This window comes from Drosophila suzukii (genome assembly GCF_043229965.1).
Source record: "Drosophila suzukii chromosome 2 unlocalized genomic scaffold, CBGP_Dsuzu_IsoJpt1.0 scf_2c, whole genome shotgun sequence".
Classification (NCBI taxonomy): domain Eukaryota; kingdom Metazoa; phylum Arthropoda; class Insecta; order Diptera; family Drosophilidae; genus Drosophila; species Drosophila suzukii.
Window position 1 is genome coordinate 32,917,750 of NW_027255896.1, and position 23,475 is coordinate 32,941,224.

Below are 23,475 nucleotides of genomic sequence, written 5' to 3' on the forward strand. Positions count from 1 at the left end.
AAACTATACTTCCAACCTTGATGGTAGACGTTTCGACGCGCCACTTGCTCCTCCAGAAATGTTGTTGCATCTGGGTCACTCGCTGCTATCTGCTGAGGCGTCCTTCGCGAAGATGAGTAATGTCAGGCTGTAGCTGGAACCCATCAGGAAATGCGCCGGTGTTAGCACCTCAAGGCTTTCAGCATTTTCTGAAATTGGACAGAAAGGACGGGAGTTAAGGATGGCAGAAATCTCATATGCAGGAGTTCTTCGGATGCACCGACGACTCTATAGAAGTGAAATTTAGCTGACTTCACAGCAGCCTCCCATAAACCACCGAAGTGCGGGGCACGCAAAGGGATGAACTTCCAATCGATCCAATCAGCTAAACAGACGGAAGATATCGATGATGTGTGCTGCTCGCTCAAAAAGATCTTTTTCAGCTCAGCAAGCTCGCTCTTTGCACCGACAAAGTTTGAATCATTGTCGCTCCAAATGGTACGCGGACTGCCTCTAAGGCTGAGGAATCTCGTCAACGCTGCGATGAAAGAATCCGTCGTGAGATCCTGGACCACTTCCAAATGAGCAGCCTACGTGGAAAAGCAGACAAAGACGGCGATATAGTATCTGTGGGGTGCCTTATTTCTGGCCTCTGCCTTATGATAGAATGGCCCACAATAGTCCACTCCTGTGGTATGAAAAGCTGGATGGGGCTGCACTCTATTTGCTGGCAGGCTACCCATGACGTGCTCCCAAGTAGCAGGCTTCATTCGGAAGCATCCGACGCATTTGTTGATAACGCTGGCGACGAACTTGCGGCCTCCAATCGGCCAGTACCTTTGCCGTAATGTGGCAAGCAGCGCCTGTGATCCTCAATGCAAATATTCCTCATGATAATAAACGATGATCGCCTTGGTGACTGGATGATCCTTGGGCAACAGTATCGGATGCCTCGTGTCGTAGTCCAAGTTTGCGTTCTGAAGCCTTCCACCCACGCGAAGTAACCCATCGGAGCCGAGTATAGGCCTAAGCGAAACCAGCTTGCTTTTCTGTGGAAACGGCTTGCCCTGGCTAAGAGATCCATACTCCTTCGCCAAGTTAGCCTGTTGGATGCTCCTCAAAAGAAGTACAGTTCCAGAGTTGATCTCCTTCACCGAAAGACGACCTTTTAACGGAGCAGATTTGGATCTGCAATTTGAAATGAACCGACAAATGTATGGAAATACGCTCTGAAACTTATCGAAAGAGTTGAGGAATTTGCGGTTTGATAAACTGTCTATGCAAACGGCCCCAATTAAAGCCACAGAACGGCGCTCTGGAAGATCCTTTACTGAGTCTAGCAGAGACGGCCAATTCGACGAGCTTTGCAGAAGGAATGGAGGCCCGTTAGCCCAAAGGGAATGTTCCAACAATTCTCTCGGGGTACATCCTCGCGATACTACGTCTGCCGGATTCAAGTTTGTAAGAACGTGATGCCAAGTCATGTCTTTCGTCATCTCCTGAATTTTCGCGATTCTTTTTGATAGGAAAACGTTAAACTCCCTTGGAGGTTGCCGAATCCACGCCAACACAATAGACGAGTCCGACCAGCAATGAAAGGTGCAATCGAAATCTATGGCTTCCTTGGCGTTTACGATTAGCTCAGCCAATAAAAGCGCTGCTAAAAGTTCTAGTCTTGGAATTGTTAAGGCCTTCAATGGAGCTACCCTTGACTTGGTACAGAGCAGATGGACTTTCGATTCTCCATTGGTCTCCGATCGCAAGTATAGACACGCTCCATAAGCTGACATGCTAGCATCGCAGAATCCATGCAACTCAACGGAAGCCCTTGGTTGCTGTACGAATCGTAGAAATTTTAAATTCTGTATGACCGATAACTGTGAGGTCAACTCCCCCCATGACGAAAGAATGGGCTCTGGCAGTGCGTCATCCCAATCCACGTTCGCACTCCATAGAGATTGCAGAAAAATCTTAGATTTTGTGAATTTTAGAGTTATTAAACCGAGTGGATCATAGAATTTGGCAATCGCTGACAATGCAACCCGCTTAGTAGGTTGTTGATTGGTTGAGAAAAATTAAATAGGAGTTGATCAGAAGATGGATCCCAGACTAGTCCCAATGCCTTGGCGACATCCGATCCATTTGGTTAGCTGCTCCTTGTCGCATTCAGACTCTCCTTCCAGGGCGCTGACTCATTCGAACACCATTTGCGGATTGGAAAGTGGCCTCGCGACAGTAGTTCCTTCACCTGACGACGAATTTCTATCACCTCCTCAACTGAGTCCCCACCAGATATTTAATCATCCACATAGAAATCTCTACGAACAATTTTTGCTCCAATAGAAAATGATTCCTCTTCATCGTAAGAGAGTTGATGCATGGCCCTTATAGCCAAGAAGGTAGCTAGCTTGGTTCCATAAGTCACCGGGTTCAATTTAAAAACACTCAAGTCTTTCGTGGAGCTCTCTCTCCAAACGATGCATTGCAAAAAATCATCTGGGTACGAAACACGCACGCAACGGTACATCTTGCATATATCTCCACAAATGGAAACTTTAAAAAATCGAAAGCGAAGCAGTATTTTTTGTTAAACTGTTGGTCCTGCCAGAAGTTAGTCGTTCAGGGAGCTACCAGAAGTTGTTTTAGCAGATCCATCAAAAACGACACGAAGCTTCGTACTCGTGCTTTCCTGCTTATGTACGCAATGGTGGGGCAAATATAATGGTTTTTCTGACGGTTCCTTAGTTACAAGAGACATGTGACCTAGATCGATATACTCCCTCAAAAATGCTGAATACTGAGCTTACAGTGCTGGGTTTCTATCTAGTTTAGCTTTCAAACTCTTGAAACGACGACGAAACAGGCAATAAGATTCGAAACCGGAAGTGGACAAGAGACGAACAGAGTATTGGCCGTTTTCAAGTCTAGTGCAATTTTCAGAGAAAAGTTGCTCACATCGCAAGCCTTCCGGCAATAAAGATGGCTTAGACGAAGTGAAGTCCTCAATTTTAAATTTTAAATTTTAAATTTTAAATTTTAAATTTTAAATTTTAAATTTTAAATTTTAAATTTTAAATTTTAAATTTTAAATTTTAAATTTTAAATTTTAAATTTTAAATTTTAAATTTTAAATTTTAAATTTTAAATTTTAAATTTTAAATTTTAAATTTTAAATTTTAAATTTTAAATTTTAAATTTTAAATTTTAAATTTTAAATTTTAAATTTTAAATTTTAAATTTTAAATTTTAAATTTTAAATTTTAAATTTTAAATTTTAAATTTTAAATTTTAAATTTTAAATTTTAAATTTTAAATTTTAAATTTTAAATTTTAAATTTTAAATTTTAAATTTTAAATTTTAAATTTTAAATTTTAAATTTTAAATTTTAAATTTTAAATTTTAAATTTTAAATTTTAAATTTTAAATTTTGAATTTTAAATTTTAAATTTTAAATTTAAAATTTAAAATTTTAAATTTAAAATTTACGATGAAGAGGAATCATTTTCTATTGGAGCAAAAATTGTTCGTAGAGATTTCTATGTGGATGATTAAATATCTGGTGGGGACTCAGTTGAGGAGGTGATAGAAATTCGTCGTCAGGTGAAGGAACTACTGTCGCGAGGCCACTTTCCAATCCGCAAATGGTGTTCGAATGAGTCAGCGCCCTGGAAGGAGAGTCTGAATGCGACAAGGAGCAGCTAATCAAATGGATCGGATGTCGCCAAGGCATTGGGACTAGTCTGGGATCCATCTTCTGATCAACTCCTATTTAATTTTTCTCAACCAATCAACAACCTACTAAGGGGTTGCATTGTCAGCGATTGCCAAATTCTATGATCCACTCGGTTTAATAACTCTAAAATTCACAAAATCTAAGATTTTTCTGCAATCTCTATGGAGTGCGAACGTGGATTGGGATGACGCACTGCCAGAGCCCATTCTTTCGTCATGGGAGTTGACCTCACAGTTATCGGTCATACAGAATTTAAAATTTCTACGATTCGTACAGCAACCAAGGGCTTCCGTTGAGTTGCATGGATTCTGCGATGCTAGCATGTCAGCTTATGGAGCGTGTCTATACTTGCGATCGGAGACCAATGGAGAATCGAAAGTCCATCTGCTCTGTACCAAGTCAAGGGTAGCTCCATTGAAGGCCTTAACAATTCCAAGACTAGAACTTTCAGCAGCGCTTTTATTGGCTGAGCTAATCGTAAACGCCAAGGAAGCCATAGATTTCGATTGCACCTTTCATTGCTGGTCGGACTCGTCTATTGTGTTGGCGTGGATTCGGCAACCTCCAAGGGAGTTTAACGTTTTCCTATCAAAAAGATTCGCGAAAATTCAGGAGATGACGAAAGACATGACTTGGCATCACGTTCTTACAAACTTGAATTCGGCAGACGTAGTATCGCGAGGATGTACCCCAAGAGAATTGTTGGAACATTCCCTTTGGGCTAACGGGCCTCCATTCCTTCTGCAAAGCTCGTCGAATTGGCCGTCTCTGCTAGACTCAGTAAAGGATCTTCCAGAGCGCCGTTCTGTGGCTTTAATTGGGGCCGTTTGCATAGACAGTTTATCAAACCGCAAATTCCTCAACTCTTTCGATAAGTTTCAGAGCGTATTTCCATACATTTGTCGGTTCATTTCAAATTGCAGATCCAAATCTGCTCCGTTAAAAGGTCGTCTTTCGGTGAAGGAGATCAACTCTGGAACTGTACTTCTTTTGAGGAGCATCCAACAGGCTAACTTGGCGAAGGAGTATGGATCTCTTAGCCAGGGCAAGCCGTTTCCACAGAAAAGCAAGCTGGTTTCGCTTAGGCCTATACTCGGCTCCGATGGGTTACTTCGCGTGGGTGGAAGGCTTCAGAACGCAAACTTGGACTACGACACGAGGCATCCGATACTGTTGCCCAAGGATCATCCAGTCACCAAGGCGATCATCGTTTATTATCATGAGGAATATTTGCATTGAGGATCACAGGCGCTGCTTGCCACATTACGGCAAAGGTACTGGCCGATTGGAGGCCGCAAGTTCGTCGCCAGCGTTATCAACAAATGCGTCGGATGCTTCCGAATGAAGCCTGCTACTTGGGAGCACGTCATGGGTAGCCTGCCAATAATAGAGTGCAGCCCCATCCAGCTTTTCATACCACAGGAGTGGACTATTGTGGGCCATTCCATCATAAGGCAGAGGCCAGAAATAAGGCACCCCACAGATACTATATCGCCGTCTTTGTCTGCTTTTCCACGTAGGCTGCTCATTTGGAAGTGGTCCAGGATCTCACGACGGATTCTTTCATCGCAGCGTTGACGAGATTCCTCAGCCTTAGAGGCAGTCCGCGTACCATTTGGAGCGACAATGATTCAAACTTTGTCGGTGCAAAGAGCGAGCTTGCTGAGCTGAAAAAGATCTTTTTGAGCGAGCAGCACAGATCATCGATATCTTCCGTCTGTTTAGCTGATGGGATCGATTGGAAGTTCATCCCTCCGCGTGACCCGCACTTCGGTGGTTTATGGGAGGCTGCTGTGAAGTCAGCTAAATTTCACTTCTATAGAGTCGTCGGTGCATCCGAAGAACTCCTGCATATGAGATTTCTGCCATCCTTAACTCCCGTCCTTTCTGTCCAATTTCAGAAAATGCTGAAAGCCTTGAGGTGCTAACACCGGCGCATTTCCTGATGGGTTCCAGCTACAGCCTGACATTACTCATCTTCGCGAAGGACGCCTCAGCAGATAGCAGCGAGTGACCCAGATGCAACAACATTTCTGGAGGAGCAAGTGGCGCGTCGAAACGTCTACCATCAAGGTTGGAAGTATAGTTTTGCTGAAGGAGGACAACGTTCCACCCTTGAGATGGCAGCCTGGGTGCATCCAGCAAGTCATACCCGGCGGGCACGGAGTCATCCGAGTAGCTATGGTCCGTACAGCTACGGGTCTGATCAAGAGAGCTGTCACCAAACTAGCCGTTCTGCTCGTCGATTCCGAGATTGTTGCAACCTTACCTCTTCCAACGGGGGAATAGGGGCATAGGTGTACGACGGCACGTGCAGCGCTCTTTACTTATCTTTGTCGCCGTCGTTCTTATACCACTACATATATACACATACATACATATACATAAGCCTGCATATGTCTATATGAAGATCTTGGAGCCGAGCTTTGGTAATGGGTAACTTGACGATTTACGCTTTGTTTTAACAAAATTATAAAACTGTTTTGGATTCAGTGTAAACTGGATCTTGCAATGAGCTAAATAGTTTTTAAAACACTGCACAGTGGTTCCGCTTGTATGGAAGCGCGGCCAAAAATGCTTTTAATGGCATTAGAGTGCTGAAAGTTTTACCAAGCTTCGTAGATAGTGTTTGTAGTTGAAAAAATCCGCCAACCAATGAACCCCAAACAATAAAATTTAACAAATAATTAAACAATAACAATTTATGAGCCTTTTAAGTACTAAACAAAATTTACAATGGTTGTAACTTCAAAATTATACAAAAATTTTAAGATGTCTCCTCAAGCAAGCTATTAACTGAGGGAAATAATTTTAAATTGTCCTTTTTTTCAATATTTCTCTGCCCAGTAATATATGGGTTGAACCGTTAAAGCACATAATTCAATATGTCTGTATTTGTAAGTATTCGTGTCATTTTGCGGGTATGATTCAGTCTGCATTTCTTTATTTCTTTGTTGTTCGCCTCTGCAGCTTCTTCCAAGAGCTCTCCAATTGAAACAATTGCGTGCTCTATAATAGCAGATCCGTGAGTAAGCACCTTGTGAACCGTCGCAGGCAAATAGTACCAGGTATACTCCTTGTTTAACCCTTTAGCAGTATCGAGGGCATATTCATTAAATTTGTGTACGTTGACTTTGTGTCCCGATGCCAAAGCTTGCAGTAAGGTGGAACAACGATGAATCAAATTTTCATTAAGGCCTGTTGTTTCTGCAGACAACCGAGGATTCGAAAAAAATTTTCTCGCTACATTGCCATCGTTGGATGTTCCTTTGCCACCACCTCTAGGCTGCTCCACTATTAAGCCCATTTTATCTCGAAAATCCCGTTGAACTTATCTCTTTCTTTCTAAAACTTTTTGTTTTTGTTGGGGCCCTCTGGCCTGCCACATTTTTATGACTGACTTATAAGAAAGGTGAAGAAAGTATTCAAAGAATCTTATTTTTGCATGCAGTGGAGATAAGCCAAACTCGAAAAATTTTGTTGATACCTTTTTGTCCAAACATTCATTCAAATTGTTCATCTCCGTTGGCTTTACTTCGCAAATATAACATTTAGTGGAGTGCGATTCACTTAAGGTGTTACAAACTTTTCCATCTACCATAGTCAATTGTAAGCTATGCTCAACGAATATTTTGCTCTTTTGGACACATAGTTCTGTAGGTATTAGAAAATTTATTTTCTCCTTAAAGTTTTTCTCCTCTGATTTTGATACTTCGGTGGTCTCTTTGTTAAACTGGAATCGAATTGGTCTGCAATAACAAGTTGACGAAGGCCGAGGGTTTTTCCAAATTACTTTTTGATCAGTTTTTGAAATAAGTTGAAGAGGCACGTAAGATGTAACGAATAAACTTTTGTCGTCTACATCATTATTGGAAAACGTTTGCTTGTACTCTCTATGGCCCGTACTTCCATAAAACCCCCATTTTCCAAATAATAACAGATGAGCAACAGAATCATCTGCAATTGTTTCAATAACATTAGATTACAGCTCAAGTATGCTCGTGTGTTATTTAACAAGCTTTCAAGTTCGAATTCTGCGTAGGATTCGTCTACAGATATGTTGTCAGGATGCATTGATAGCTAGGAAAAAAATCTAATAATATTTTGCTGTTTACAAAATTCCGAATCAACAAATATTGGTGTTTGGTCATTTCGGTCTCCATTAAAAGATAAATGACTTCTGTGGGATCCGCTGGCAATACATTTTGGGTTTGGTTTTCGTTGCGTAATGCAGAGACAGCGGTCTCATCAATTTCGACCAGCTGTCGTTGAAGACTCCATAAAATTTAGTTTTTTACGGCCGCGTGGAGCACTTTCTGCATTTTCTTGGGGTACATTTTTTTGTATTTTTCAATAAAATTGACTCCGTTATAGTCAGCCAATCAGACTCATATTGTAAAATAGAAGATTTCTTACGTTCAATTGGATGTATACACGCATTCAGTTCATCAAATTTTGTTGGACATCAGCAAATTACTTGTCGTCAGCGTGTGTGCCTTTTTTGGAGCACCATATATTAGAAATAAAAAGATGCGTTGGATTATTGATTGTTTCATAAACATCTGCAAGTTTATGCAGCTGACTTTATTAAGTAAAAACTCTGATTAATACAATGAACATAATATCTATGGTGGAATCGGGGGGGAACACAACTAATACTTTAGGTAAACATAAAAAAGACGTTCACAAAATACACAAAAAATATTAAATCGATTTTGTTAATTTCACTAAGAAATTTGTTGGATTTATTTAATTCTTAATATATACTCGTACATTTAAAGTAAATACCTTCAACTTCAAAATGCATTTTGAATAATGAAAATCGGATCACTATATCAAACGTTTGACTACTTTGAAGCGCAATTTTGTTTTCTAAAAATTCTTGCTAAGTACAGCTGCGCTGCAAAAATGTACTCATGATCACGCTTTGCATTCTATTTTTAGAAAGTCCCATTAGACTTCCAGACAAAACCAGTTTGCCATCAAGAAGTTTGAACATTCGTTGTTATCACTTTTTTTGATTTTTGGCCTCTGGCGGAACCACTGTGCACTGGGCGTTAGGCACGGTGAAATCAGACCGAGCACTTAAGTATCGGGAAAAGGCATCTTGTGAACCGGAAGCTCTAAAATTGTTGTAGAGTCTAGACCTTACATTTTAAAGTCGTGGCAGCTCTTTGTTAAACCACGGAGGTTGGTTTGAAAGTTTAGGATAATACGTAGGAAAGCATGTATCAAAAACTTCGTTCAATACATTATAAAATATATTAACCGCTTCATTTATATTAGTACATAAGTACAGATTGGACCAATCCGAGCAAGCTATAAGGCTATTAATGAGTGTAAAGATCGCTCTACGAAAGCAGGGGATGCGTTTAGCTGACTTTTCAGATAGTTTATACACTTTTGTAGCCGTGTCAATAGTCAGCTCTAGCGTTGGGTGATATGGGTCTTCTGGTAAAATAATTGCAGAGGTTCTAGCTATGCAGACACAATCTGGACTGGAAACAAAGCATAGATCGAGTAATCGTCCTAATAAATTTAAAACATGATTTACTTGAGACAATGAAATATCATGCAAACCGTCTCGAAAATCATGCTGCGTTGAAGGTAACAATATATTTGAGGTTTCGACGGTGGACCATGTCGCCCTAGGTATATTAAAGACACCTAAAACTATTTACTGATCCCTATCTGATAGTTTACTTGAAATAAACTGGATAGCGGACAGATGATTCGCATATATTTGGAATTCAGATGACGGCGGAATATATGAACATGTTATGTATATAGAAATACCCGGAAGGGAAAGTTTTATACACAGAAATTCAATGTCATTTGTTTCGTCGGACGTTATTACTTGAGACGTTAATTCTCAGTCAACTGCAATTAAAACTCCACCTCCACGTCGGGACGGACGATCAAGCCTGTAAGTTGTGGGCTTACTTGGAAAAACTACGGAACTTAGAATTTCCGGTTTTAACCAGGTTTCTGTAAAAACAATAACATGGGAAGACAACGAAAAACTATCAGTATAAAATTTGGTCAACTTACTTTGTAAACCTCTTGTATTCTGATAGGAAAGCTGAAGAAAAAAATCTAGTTTTTTCAGATAAATGAGGATGTAGATGTGGATGGCTCTTTATAGGGATTTCCAACTTCGTTTGAACGATTTTTTTTTTTTTAGCTTCGTACTTTTTAACAAAAATGCCAACAGGCCAAAAATTGGCTGAGCACATAGTTGCAAAATGAGCACAGGGAACACCGATCTTAAATGAAGATACTTCCCTAGCATATGGAAAATTAAATCGTTCAACCTTTAGATCATCAATATGAACTTTGTTACGGATGTAAGCCGTAATGCCCTGGTATGAAAGGTCAGGATTCAGCCGAGAAACAAAAATTTGTTTCCGCTGCGGTACACAGGTGACTGTTTTAGGTACCACGCATGTGACAGGTTTTGGTACTACGGCATTTACGGCTGCACTACCAGTTTCAGTCGGTACTCCGGATGTTAAGTCAACATGAGGCGTTGGAATTATTATTGTATTATTTATATCAGATTTTTCGGGCGGCTCATGCGGCAAAATCTCGCGTCCTTTGCATTCGGAAACCAAATCTTTTTTAGCTTTCGATCTCAGTACCATTTGTGCGGCGGCTGAGATCGACTGCTGTGCTGTAGACCCCGGATCGCCAGAGAGAGTTACACTAGGGGCTACCATGGGTTGTCTATCGACCGCGATCTTTTTACGCTTAGGAGAGTCGGGCTCAGATAGCATACGGCTAGTGAGCTGCGACTCAAGCGCCACAAGCATATCTGTATTTCTACGGCTGTTCCGGATTAATTCCGTAACAGTGCTTTTTGTAAGCCGCCTTATAGAGAGTGCCTGGGTTTCATAAGCAATGCATTCATCACAGTAGTAGCGCAAGCCACTTCTCATGTCGATTGCATCGCGTACCAGGACCGAACAACCAATGCATTTTGCATAAAAAATATTCTCACACGAATGGCACGGAATGCTCTGTTGTCCAGCCGAAGTTAACGACTTGCATTTCTTTAAATTGCAGACAGCCATAATCGCGATATTCCGAACCACAGTGCCAAGAGAATAAAGCTACGCAAGTAAAAGAGAGAGTTAGAGAGCGGGAGAGAATGAGCGGGAGTGAGTAAGCTGGGGGAGCGTAAGTATTTGATGTTCCAAAAACAAAGTTATATGCGGGAGTGCGGGAGAGCGGGAACTACCGTTTAGACTCTTACCGCTCAAAACAGCGTTTGGAAGAAAAGAAAAAAGGCAATTAAAAAAAACAATAACAACAAGCACTGCACAGAGATAAGACATGCAAAATAATTTTGTTAATTTAAACACGAAACAATCACTATGCACTCGCGTAGCGAACGGATGTTGTTAGGGACATAAAAAGTTATATATGTAGATGTATGAAAATATGAATTAAACCCCGATGGTTTATGGACAAAAAGAACCAAAATTCGGAGCGAAAGACAAAAACACGACCGTTCACTGAAAGACAAAGCTTTATTGAAGTTAGTAACATTAATTTAAGGACATCAGCCTCAGTTACACACGCGAAACTAAAACTACTATCACAGGTACCATTATAACAGCCGCAATTTATATTATCACACTTTCAAAATGTATTTTGAGGTAGGTGATCAAGATTGTCATCTTTAGTTACATCAGGTACTTTGCAGTCTAAACATTTTTTGTTAAATTCATCATACCAATGCCTAGTTTTTTAATATCAGCCCATTTCTGCGGAGTCGTTGTTGCCCTATTAAATCTGGTAAAGAAATATTTGCGTTTCTCTTGATTAATTAATTGTGAAACATTTTTCTTAGAGTTTTATATTGCGCTGCGTGCTGGCTTGTCTTGTGTCGCTTCCATTTTTGAAATGCAGTATCCCATTTGTCAATAAGTACTTTAATTGCTGAACTAAACCATGGATTTTCACGTGGCTTGGTCATTTTCGTCACTAATGGTACTGATCGATTATATAGGTACAAATATATTATATTATCTTGTTGTGATTGAGAATTAATAATTGTATAGTCATAAATAGAGTCTCAATCACATAAATTACAGTCGGTACTTTGCAAGGCATAGTAAATATTTTTAAAGTCCCTATAAACTATATGGTTTTCAGTTAAGTCTGTATTAATATTATAATTTAAATAAATTAGATCGTTTTTTGAAAACATTGGCATTGAAAGTTGACTATACATGGAAATTTTATCACAGTCAGTTACAAAAAATAAGTCAAGTAGAGTATAATAGTGGTTTGAAAAATGTGTAGGTACTGATGAGTTTACTAAACTTAAGCCAATAAATTCGATGTCCCCCGATAATTTATTTTCCTTTAGAATATTGCTGTTGAAATCTTCAGCAAGGATAACATCAGAATAAGGGATAGACATAGAGGACAATAAGTCAATTAAATTTTGGTAGTCAATAAATCGGTTTGATCTATAAACGCAGCCTATTAAAGTTTTTAATGAGCGTAATGTATCTGTGATCTTAACAAATATCCATTCAACGGAGCTATGACTCGGATGTTTACAGAAAAAACTTGCATTAAGACGTTTACTTACATATAAGGCTACTCCCCTATCGTGGCTATCTCGGTCGGAACGAAAGAGATCATAATCACTAACATAAGACGAAAACCACGTTACGGACAAAACATATAACATCGATGTTAGAATTAACAAAAAAAAATCCCTAAGTTCTTTAATTTTATTCAAGCTTTGAGCGTTAATATGGCATATACGAAGCGTTGAGCATTAATATGGCATATACGAAGGTCAGTTCTCTGAATACAAAGTACTCTAAGCATCGTATAGCTGCTCGCACTCGGCGAACATACATTATCATCCATCATCAACAGACCAGAGAATCAGTAACGCATACGCACCTATTGCTTTTGATAAAATATTTAGTCTACGCACCTCTATTAAACATAAAAAAGAGTCTTGAGAGAGAGTGAAATACCTAATTAAGAGAGTCGTAATTTTCAGAGTTTGAAAACTCTTAAGTTATATGTAGAGAGAATATATGAATTGATGGCGAATTTGCAGCGAGCGACTATGAAGGGAGCTGTGAAGAGAGAGGAGGGGCTGACTTATCAGCGTCAGTGTCTTGCGAGAGCGCCAAAAGCTAATCCATACTCTCGGTGCAGTAGATTTTATCAGTGCACCGAACGTGGACTAGACCTCTGCGGGTAAAAACAGCAGAGATCAGTCTGCGCTTTTTAAGTTTCATTGCCTCTTTAAATATTACATAGTGCTCCCTAAATAGTTGCTCATTGACATAGAGAGCGGCTTGTGAGTCGAAGCCCATCATATGCAAGCTTAGTTTTTGTTTTGCTGCGCGACGATAATCTCCGATACAGCGGAGCAGCATGACTTTTTCGTGCTGATGCGTATTATAACCACCGGATCTACAGAAGAGTTTTTGGTTTTTTGGACCGGACTGCAATGCATTCTAAGCGGCTCGTAAGCCCATCTAGAATACGCTCCTCTGCGTCCTGCATATCGGATGCTATTTGCTCAGTTTGCTCTTTGAGGATTAGACATGCGCTCGGCGGGACTCACAATGTTGTTGGTGTTGCTGCGAAGCCATTTGTTTGCTGGAGCGGAATTTAAAGATGTAGCGACGTGAAGAGTGTGAAAAGTGTGGACAGATAAGTTTGACCTTATTTGTTTGTTTATTTATTTAAATTAGTTTAAATGGCAACCTGGCCGGTTCCCAAGAAGATTTGCAGTATTCACAGTGAATGCGAGATCTTCTTACCCATTTAACTGGTGTCTACGCTTATTTTCGCTATAAGTTCAGAGTAAAAACTATTTTTTTTAGGAGCTTTTCCACCAAGTTTTGCAAAAATTGTAAAATTCGGAAACTACATTAACCACAAACTTTGTTTTGTTTTTGCAGAGAGAGTAAATAATCAAGAAAGCTAGCATTTGTGAGCTGGACCTAAAGTCCGTAGAGCATGACCTTGCTAGTGATCAAAGGACTCAGCTGGCAAATGTAGTGAACTTGTTTCCTTCTTTCATTGGGAATTGGGAAAAACCAATTTGATCACTTATGTCATAGACGTAGTCAATGCCAAGCCTGTGAAGCAAAGGCACTATCCGGTTTCGCCCGCCATGGAGAAAGTAATATATGCTGATGTAGATCGAATGTGGAAGCTAGGAGTCATCGAGAAATCCGAAAGTTCTTGGTCATTACCTTTAGTGATTGTACAAAAGCCATGGAAATTTCGTTTGTGCCTGGAAAATAAATGAGTTGACCTAAAAGGATGCGTATCCGCTACCCCAGATTAGTGGAATTTTTAGCAGGCTGCCAATGGCTGAATTTATAACGAGCCTTGACCTAAAGGACGCCTACTGGCAGGTCAAGGGATAAAAATGCATTCACTGTTCCAGGAAGACCCCTGTACCAATTCAAAGCAATGCCGCTTGGACCTTGCAATGAGACACAAACCATGTCCAAATTGACGGACAGGGTAATTGTTTATTTGGTCGATTTACTTTTAGTTTCGGCTACTTTCGAACGGCATTTAGATATTTTTAAAGAAGTAGCTTGCCATATTAATAGAGCTGATATGACTATAAATATTGGGAAGAGTAAATTTTGTGGTAAGAGGGTAAAATATTTGGTTCACATTGTGGATCCGGAAAAAATTTCGGCGCCTTTCAACATACACTGCGATGCCAACAAGACCGGGGTTGGAGAAGTGCTAGACCAACTTTCACCTGAAGGAGATGAGTGTCCAATAGCATTTGTTTCTAAAAAATTGAACAAGGCTCAGCAAAATTACTCTGTTAGCGAGCAGAAATGCTAAGCAGGCATTGTATGTTTGAAAAGTTTCAGTTTCAAAGCTAAATGCTGTTCCGGATGTATTGTCCAGGGTTCATGATTGTGGATTTGGGCTCAGATCATTTCAAGTCGTCGGAATATTTCGAATTGGTGGAACGACATTAGGGTCTGTGACGGAATGGTCTATAGACGAGCGGAGCACTCAGTGGGAAAGCCTGTCCATGACAGCTACAATTGGAAGTTGTGGATCCCGATGGGTCTTATTGGAGTAGTCTTAGCGAAAGCGCACGATCGGCCCTTGTCATCTTACTGGGGAATTCACTAGACTATTAAAAGAGTCCGTCGTTATTACTTTTAGCCAGGCTTAGTAGGGGAGGTAAAAATATACGTTAGGGCCTGTGAAACTTGTAAAGCCTCAAAAGCCCCTACTCTTGCGTTAAGGCCACCTTAAGTCACAATGATTTTTCCAAAAGCTTTATACTTATTTATAGGACCATATCCTCGATTACGAAGCGGCAATAAAGACATTTTTATTGTTCTGGATCACTTCACGAAGTTTGTTTTGTATTGCATACATTTTTCCCTCAGATTTATTAACGTGATCATCCCACGTCAATGTTTGATTAAACATAAGTCCTAAATTAATTGCAGATTTCACATACTCAATAACCATCACTCTTTTACCTACAACAATACATTTAGATTTTTTCGGGTTTAAGCCTAGCCCATTGATTTTCGCCCACTGGCTAACAATTTCCAATTCAGTTTGACAGACACTTACACATTCGTTAAATCTACGAATGGGACGGCTTACATACAATTGAACATCATCAGCATACATGTGTACTTCACAGTTTGACGTATTACTAGGTAATTCATTTACATACACTGAGAGCCGTAATGGACCTAGGACGGATCGTTGAGACACACCTCGTTATTTACGAAAACCGACTGCCCACGATTTCTTAAATAAGAACAAATTAGTTGCACTGATGCACGCGAGAAATTACATAGACGTTTTAACTTAATACAAAGAATTTCGTGATTTACCGTGTCAAATGCTTTACTATAATCTAAAAGAGTCAAAAATGTTATGTTGTCAGTATCCATTTTTTCCCTAATGTCTTCAAATGTTTTAATTATAGCAGTTGTGCAGCTTCTGCCAACACGGAACCCTGATTGCTTATCGGTTAGAACATTATTACTTATTAAATAATTTGTCATCTGACCAGCACTAAGTCATTCGAAGACTTTTGACAAATATGGTAGGAAGAAAATTGGCTTATATTCATTTGCAGATTTTGGAACCGGTGTAATTTTAGCTAATTTCCAAGAGTCGGGAAATATTGATTGTGTCAAGGCAGTATATATATAAAAGTTATGTATGGTAATATTTATGGAAATAGTATCTTTATAAATTTTGGGTTTATGTCGTCGAATCCAGTGGCATTTGACTTAGTAACATTGATTTAAGGACATCAGACTCAGTTACACACGCGAAACTAAAACTACTATCACAGGTACCATTATAACAGCCGCAATTTATATTATCACAATTTCAATATGTATTTTGAGGTAGGTGATCAACATTGTCATCTTTAGTTACATCAGGTACTTTGCAGTTTAAACATTTTTTGTTAAATTCATCATACCAATGCCTTGTCTTTTAATATCAGCACATTTCTGCTGACTCGTTGTTGCCCTATTAAATCTGGTAAAGAAATGCGCTTCGTGCTGGTTTGTCTTGTATCGCTTCCATTTTTGAAATGCAGTATCCCGTTTGTCAATAAGTACTTTAGTTGCTGAACTAAACCATGGATTTTCACGTGGCTTGGTCATTTTTGTCACTAATGGTACTGATCGATTATATAAGTACGAGTTTATTATATTATCTTGTAGTACAGTCAATTGAGAACTAATAATTGTATAGTCATAAATAGAGTCTCAGTCACATAAATTACAGTCGGTACTTAGCAAGGCGTAGTCAATATTTTTAAAGTCCCTATAAACTATATGGATTTCAGTTAACCCTGTATTAATATTATAACTTAAATAAATTAGATCGTGTTTTGAAAACATTGGCATTGAAAGTTGACTATACATGGAAATTTTATGACAGTTAGTTACAAAAAATAAGTCAAGTACAGTATCATAGTGGATTGAAAAATGTGTAGGTACTGATGAGTTTACTAAATTTAAGCCAATAGATTCGATGTCGCCCGATAATTTATTTTCCTTTAGAATATTGCTGTTGAAATCTTCAGCAAGGATAACATCAGAATAAGGAATAGACATACACGACAATAAGTCAATTAAATTTTGGTAGTCCATAAATCGGTTTGGTCTATAAACGCCGCCTATTAAAATTTTTGATGAGTATAATGTATCCGTGATCTGAACAAATATCCATTCAACGGAGCTATCACTCGGATGTTTACAGAAAAAACTTGCATTAAGACGTTTACTTACATATAAGGCTACTCCCCTAGCGTGGCTATCTCGGTCGGAACGAAAGAGATCATAACCACTACACTCTACTAACGAATCACTAACATAAGACGAAAACCACGTTACGGACAAAACATATAACATCGATGTCAGAATTAACAAATAAATACCTTAATTTGAGCGTTAATATGGCATATACGAAGCGCTGAGCATTAAAATGGCATATACGAAGGCCTGTTCTCTGATTACGAAGTACTCTAAGCATCGTATAGCTGCTCGCACTCGGCGAACATACATTGTCATCCATCATCAACAGACCAGACAATCAGTAACGCATACGCACCTATTGCTTTTGATATAATATGTAGTCTACGCACCTCTGCTAAACAAAAAAAAGAGTCTTAAGAGAGTCGTGATTTTAAGAGTTTGAAAAATCTTAAGTCAAATGTAGAGAGAATATATGAATTTAAAGTACCTTATTATAATTAGATTAAGATACAGGAACATATCAGCGGCGAAATCCCTCACAATTCGTGGCAAATCGGTCCATCGCAGATGGCGAAGTTGCAGCGAGCGACGATGAAGGGAGCTAAGAAGAGAGAGGAGAGTCTGACTTATCAGCGTCAAGGTCTTGCGAGAGCGCCAAAAGCTAATCCATACTCTCGATGCATTAGATTTTATCAGTGCACCGGACGTGGACTAGACCTCTGCGGGTAAAAATAGCAGAGATCAGTCTGCGCTTTTTAAGCTTCATTGCCTCTTTAAATATTACATAGTGCTCCCTAAATAGCTGCTCATTGACATAGAGAGCGGCTTGTGAGTCGAAGCCCATCATATGCAAGATTGGTTTTTTTTTGCTGCGCGACGATAATCTCCGGAGCAGCATGATTTTTTCGTGCTGATGCGTATTTTAACCACCGGGTCTACAGCTCCTTCATTTTCGGTGGCGGTGCTAGCTCAGCTCGACAACCTCCCGATCTAGATGCTTGACGCGTTCCAGCGCGTAACTGTGCCACCTCGCCCTCCACGATGGTGACACGCTCTCCAAACTGCTTCATCTCGCCTGCAATGCATTCTAAGCGGCTCGTAGGCCCATCTAGAATACGCTCCTCTGCGTCCCGCACATCGGATGCTATTTGCTCAGTTTGTTCTTTGAAGCGCGAGTTGAGCATCTCTAGGAGCCACGGAGGCGGAGCATCAGACATGCGCTCGGCGGGACTCACAACGTTGTTGGTGTTGCTGCGAAGTCGGTTGTTTGCTGGAGCCGAATTTAAAGACATAGGAACGTGATGCGGCGTTCGACTTTAATTGTTTGTTTGTTTATTTAAATTAGGTTAAATGGCAACCTTGCCGGTTCCCAAGAAGATTTGCAGTATTCACAGTGAATGCGAGATCTTCTTACCCATTTAACTGGTGTCTACGCTTATTTTCGCTATAAGTTCAGAGTAAAAACTATTTTTCTTTTCGGAAACTACATTAACCACAAACTTTGTTTTGTTTTTGCAGAGAGAGTAAATAATCAAGAAAGCTAGCATATGTGAGCTGGACCTAAAGTCCGTAGAGCATGACCTTGCTTGTGATCAAAGGACTCAGCTGGCAAATGTAGTGAACTTGTTTCCTTCTTTCATTTGGAATTGGGAAAAACCAATTTGATCACTCATGTCATAGACGTAGTCAATGCCAAGCCTGTGAAGCAAAGGCACTATCCGGTTTCGCCCGCCATGGAGAAAGCAATATATGCTGAGGTAGATCGAAAGTGGAAGCTAGGAGTCATCGAGAAATCCGAAAGTTCTTGGTCATTACCTTTAGTGATTGTACAAAAGCCAAGGAAATTTCGTTTGTGCCTGGACAGTAGGAAAATAAATGAGTTGACCTAAAAGGATGCGTATCCGCTACCCCAGATTAGTGGAATTGTTAGCAGGCTGCCAAAGGCTGAATTTATGACGAAAGACCTAAAGGACGCCTACTGGCAGGTCCCACTAGATGAGGCATCAAGGGATAAAACTGCATTCACTGTTCCCGGAAGACCTCTGTACCAATTCAAAGCAATGCCGCTTGGACTTTGCAATGAGACACCATCCATGTCCAAATTGACGGACAGGGTAATTGTTTATTTGGTCGATTTACTTTTAGTTTCGGCTACTTTCGAACGGTATTTAGAAATCCTCAAAGAAGAAGCTTGCCATATTAAAAGAGCTGGTCTGACTATAATTATTGGGAAGAGTACATTTTGTGGTAAGACGGTAAAATATTTGGTTCACATTGTGGGAAATGGGTTACCTATGGATCCGGAAAAAATTTCGGCTACCACCGCTTTTCCTATTCCCAAGTCCCACAAAGCGTTCCGAAGTTTCTTGGGTCTGTGGGTGGTACAGAAAATTTATTGGCAAATTGGCTGCAATTACTTTTCCATTAACGAACTTGCTCACGTCCAAGCGGAAGTTTAAGTTTACCGAAGCAGCATTAGTGGCGTTTGAAAAGATCAAAAAAAAAAATTAAGCAAAAAGCTCCTGTCCTCAGAAGTGCCGATTCTTCGAAGCCTTTCTACATACACTGCGATGCCAACAAGACCGGGGTTGGAGAAGTGCTAGACAAACTTTCACCTGAAGGAGAGGAGTGTCCAATAGCATTTGTCCGCGCCAAGGAGGCGCTACTGTTAATGTTAGTGGTTAACAGACGAGAGCAGTTACGTCCAGATGGGGTCTCATCTCGCTCTTGGACTGTTAACAGTCTCCACCCCCGCTCTCCTAACATTAGAGTTAAGTTCAAGCTGTTAGTGCTAAGTTACCATCGAAAAAAAGCCCACGCTATGGCTAATAAAAGAAATTCCCCACCAGAAGCTTGAGGAACCCAGAAAAGCCGCCACCCTCCAGTTCATGATCCATCGACCGGATATTTCCAACAGTTATGAGTTCCAGCGTTCAGCGGCGGAGTTTTTCCGAGTTCTTCAAAAAATCCAAGATAAGTACGAATATTCCATATTTCCATTGCCGACCAGCCAGATATTTGCCAAGAACCCAATTTTCTTATATCTGTCTGATTGGCCATTTCCATTGTGCATACGATCGCCATATTCTGGCTTCTTTTTCGTATTTGCCATTTCCATACATATTCGTATTCATATACACATACTTCCATTCGCGTTGCACCCTCCAACATTTCTACAGCAACATTTATAATACAGTCCACATTATTTCCAATTTCCAAAATTATTGCAAATTACAAATTTAAAATTGATATTTACACACATATATTTCCGAGTTCCCACAAACACACAAATCATACGCCCATACATAAACACATATAACCCTGATGCATGCTTATTAATGTACGTACATATGTCTGTCCACTGCAACATATGTACATAAGAAGAAAAGCACATAAGTTCATACGGTACACCCTATAAAAATTTCAACAACGATATTTATTATATGTATACGTTTAAGAATGTTATCAAAAATCAAAATAACCTGATTCCACCGAACACAACACGATACGCCTTTCCAGAATTTGCATGATATTTATTTCAGCAGCGCTAATTCGCACACACCGGCGGCTCACATCCATTAAATAAAAATAAATAAATACTTTTTTTTCCAAGCCGTGACGGTGAGAAATATATATTAATTTTCCTATTCCTAGCGCACAACAAACAACTGCAAATAGAGCAGTTGCATTTGTTCCGAATTCTCGTTATTTCTTCGCACATCGAGTAGTTGATGTGCGACAGTTCCGTTTCCACATATTCCAAAAGAAGACCGGAGCTGCAACGCTAATAGCGAACACAAGCGGAACGCTTGCAATTGCCATAACGGGAAAACGGAGCAGCCACTGCGAAATATTAATTTATTTTTTTTTGTTTTTTTTTTTAAATCAAATTAAATTGATTCCATACTATTTTTCGTCCTTCTTTTTCTCTTGGAATCCAATCCGGTGATCCTTAACAGCGTGACCACACTCCAGGACAGACTTTTCCGGGTGGGTCTAATTTTTACAAAGCAAACAAGGGCGGCCCAGATAATCTGAGTTCTGGAATGCCAGGTCCAAGCCCAGTAGCCCCAAAGTCGATCACAAAGGTTAGGCCACAAATCCAGACCAAGTCCGTAAAGTCGCTAGCAACTCGTTCTTAGGAAAAAATGAGTAACGAAATTGCATTTGCAGCCCTCGCGCGGTTCATCACGGTGTCCGACCGTATGAGCCATTTCAGAGCGACGATTGAAACTCCAGTCATCTCCGTCCGTCCACACCTGCAAAGTCAGTAAGGAACAAGTCCGCTCACTCTGGGACAAAGCCGAGAAAGAATTTGAAGCGTGTCTAGACACGATTTCCAGCATTACGACTGAAGGGGCGGAAGAGATTCTGGCGACTATGCACCGAAAATATGAATATTGCTATTCGGTGTACGAGGAGCTAGCGGTTCAGCTCAGCCACAAGCACCAATAATCAATCCACTTACATTCCTATCTGAAATGGCCAACATTTAGGGATCTTTTTACAGCAGTTTATGTCAACAATTCTAGGTTGACATCGGTCGAAAAACTTTTTCATCTCAACGCTAAAACTAGCGGCGAGGCTAAGGCAATCGTAGCCAAGTCCCCTCTCACAAATGAGGGTTTCGATTCAGCATGGGCAGCGCTTCGAAACCGTTTCGAAAATAAGAGACTGCTAGTAAACAGCCAACTCAAACTTCTTTTTAATTTGAGTTCCGTAAGTTCTGAATCTGGCCAGGCTCTGAAAGACCTACAGAACTGGGACTGTCTCCTGGTATTTCTGTGCTCCAGCAGATTACCAAAACTGACCCTCTCCTTATGGGAGCAGTCATCCAAGACCGACATTCCGACCTGGGATGAAATGAACACGTTTCTTAGCGACCGGTACCGAACGCTGAAGGCGATTGAGAATATGAAACCCAGCACCAGCAATCACTCTTACACTAAGAGTCAATCCGTTTCCAGGAAGCTCAACTCCTTCGAAGCTAAGGTGGTCACAAAACCAAAGAATTTCGATCTGTGCTCAAAAGAGAGTCTTCCAGTGCGCTTATGCCAGCGTTTTCTTCAGATGCCTGTGGATGCGCGAACGAACTACATAAAAAAAAAGCAGCTTTGCCTAAATTGTTTCGCGAGAGGCCACCAGTTACGTGAATGTACTAGCACTCACAGCTGTTTCACATGTCGAGCGCGGCATCATACACTGTTGCATAAAGGCAACCCCAATTCCCGTGGATCAACTTCCGCAATTAGTTCTTCAGCAGGCCCACAAAACCCAGCGGTACAGGGGGCCGCCACCGGTTCAGAAAATCTGCCCAGTGTGCAGAACTATTTAGCAACCGGTGCTAGAGCAGTTTTGCTAGGCACGGCCATTATTGACATATGCCACTTGGGAACGTACTACAGGGCTCGCGCTCTGATAGACTCGGGCTCTGAGGCTACGTTTATTACGGAACGCCTGTTCAATCTGATTAAGCTGCCATTTCGCCATATCCAAGCCCAAGTTTCGGGCTTAATTCAGACCGTTTCCGCTCAGACGACCAGCCTCTGTCATTTTTCTATTCCAGCCCCTAATAAGCCAGGCCTTCAGCTAAAAACCGCAGCTTACGTTTTGCCTGAATTGGCCGGAAAGCTACCGTCTTACCCAATTCCACGAGATGCGTTGATTGATTTACCTGCCATTCCCCTGGCAGATCCAACATTTTTAGAGAGTTCCCAGATAGATGTTCTGATCGGAGCCGACATTTTACCGTCCGTGTTGCTGAGCGGCACGCGCACAAACATTTGTGGTTCTCTCCTAGGTCAGGAAACTATTTTCGGTTGGGTGCTTACCGGCCCAGTTGCTAGTACATCTAGCCAAAATCGGGTACCAGCTTTCACGACCCAGATAACCGAAACGAGTGACAGGGGCTTGAAAAAACTTCTCACTAAGTTTTGGGAGGTGGAAACATACCAACTAAGAGGTTAAAAGAATCAGATTCCTATTGCGAGAGCAATTTTCTCCAAACCACCACTAGAGAATGTCCGCCAAGGAGGCGCTACTGTTAATGTTAGTGGTTAACAGACGAGAGCAGTTAGGTCCAGATGGTCTCTCATCTCGCTCTTGGACTGTTAACAGTCTCCACCCCCGCTCTCCTAATATTAGAGTTAAGTTTAAGCTGTTAGTGCTAAGTTACCATCGAAAAAAGCCCACGCTGTGGCTAATAAAAGAAATTCCCCACCAGAAGCTTGAGGAACCCAGGAAAGCCGCCACCAGTTCCGCATTTGTTTCTAAAAACTCAACAGGGCTTAGCAAAACTACTCTGTTACCGAGCAGAAATGCTTAGCAGCCATTGTATGTTTGAAAAATTTCAGGTCATATGTGAATGGCCAGGATTTCACTATAATAACGGACCACGCCTCCTTAAAATGGCTTATGTCGCAGTCTGATTTGAGTTCCCGCTTGGCCAGATGGGCTTTAAAATTGCAGGCATACCAGTTTAAAATCGAGCA

The 23,475-nt window shown here is 40.6% G+C and overlaps 1 protein-coding gene and 1 long non-coding RNA gene across 3 annotated transcripts in view; one reads left to right on the top strand and one right to left on the bottom strand.

Moving 5' to 3' along the window:
* Positions 1-23,475, bottom strand: part of Ir40a (Ionotropic receptor 40a) — a 146,681-nt gene that overhangs the window by 7,147 nt on the left and 116,059 nt on the right. The window lies entirely within an intron of this gene.
* On the top strand, positions 12,868-15,091 carry LOC139354001 (uncharacterized). The gene is made up of 2 exons (XR_011605067.1): positions 12,868-12,947; positions 13,661-15,091. It is a non-coding gene; the product is annotated as an uncharacterized lncRNA (long non-coding RNA).